A 1,350-nucleotide genomic window follows, 5' to 3' on the forward strand; every position below is an offset into this window, starting at 1 on the left:
AGCAGTTTTGGTAGGGTAGTGGTTATCATGTTCGCTTAACAGGCGAAAGGTCCCCGGTTTCAAGCTGGGTGGAAAACAGCGCTCATTGACACAAGCAAAAATTATTATATTTGCAAAAGATAAATATTTTTGTCATAAATGCCATAATTTGGAAATGTTTTTAATTTATGCAATGAATATCTGTAAAATTTGGTTTACTCCTTGCTGTATTTTCTAGCAGTAGTTTCTGTAGTGTAGTGATTTATTTATGGAAAAGTTATGATATTTGTAAAAGAGAAATATTTTTCATAATTGCCATATTTTGGAAATGTAACTTTATGCAATGAATATCTGACAAATTTGGTTTACTCCTTGATGACAATTCAAGCAGCAGTTTCTGTAGTGTCGTGGTTTGCACTGTCACTTAAAATGTTAAAGGTCCCTGGTTTGAAACTGGGCAGAAAGCAGTTTTGGTCGGGTAGTGATTATCATGTTTGCTTAACAGGCGAAACATTCTTACAATGTCAACATTGTAGAAAGGGGGAGTTGTGCAAAACCTAATTTAACAAGTGAATAATCTCAAAAGAGAAGTTGGGGAATACTGTTGGACCGCATACATGTAAAGTGGCTCTATCGTAGAGATACTTCCCCTTGTGTTCAAATATTGATACAACCTGATTTTTCTACAAAGTCCTCCAATGAATGTAAAGGCACGGATGGGATTTGAACCCATGATTTTCAGTTTACGAGACGGACGCCTTACCACTTGGCCACCATGCCTCTCTATAATAATGCAATATATATATATATATATATTTATCAACATTCTGAAAGTAGCAGTTGTGCAAATGTGAATTTGGCACACAAACTCAGTGGAGAAAGGACCTCATACATATATGGCATGCACTCCCCCTCTGAGCTTGCAGATAAAACGCAATATTAATACAATGTACTTTTTATATACACCACTCCATTGAAACGACAATTAAATGATAACAGGTACGGACAGGGATCGAAAACATGAACTTGATGCCATAAAAGTTGGCAACCATGCCACTTCTGTTCTATAAATGTACTAACAGGGATTGAACGCATGTTCTTCAGATTACAAGACCAAATGATTTAGCACATCTCTGTTTCCTGCTTAAAATTTCAACATTCTGTAGAAGTTGGGTCTTTGCAAAAAAACATGGAGGTGCTGGGGATTGAAACCAAGACCTCATACTTGCAAAGCATGCGCTCTACCACTGAGCTACAAGGGGAACTATCTCTACGATACAGCCACTTTACGTATTTGCGGTCCTACAGTATTCCCCAACTTCTCTTTTGAGAGTATTCACTTGTTAAATTAGCTTTTGCACAACTCCCACT

General features: G+C 37.1%; 1 non-coding gene across 1 annotated transcript; it reads right to left on the reverse strand.

Annotated features, from left to right (window-relative positions):
• Positions 1 to 687: 687 nt before the first annotated feature.
• trnat-cgu (transfer RNA threonine (anticodon CGU)) lies at positions 688 to 759 on the reverse strand. The gene has a single exon. It is a non-coding gene; the product is annotated as a tRNA-Thr (tRNA).
• Positions 760 to 1,350: the final 591 nt, after the last annotated feature.

Source organism: Oncorhynchus masou, unplaced genomic scaffold (genome assembly GCF_036934945.1).
Source record: "Oncorhynchus masou masou isolate Uvic2021 unplaced genomic scaffold, UVic_Omas_1.1 unplaced_scaffold_11261, whole genome shotgun sequence".
In the NCBI taxonomy this organism is placed as follows: Eukaryota; Metazoa; Chordata; class Actinopteri; order Salmoniformes; family Salmonidae; genus Oncorhynchus; species Oncorhynchus masou.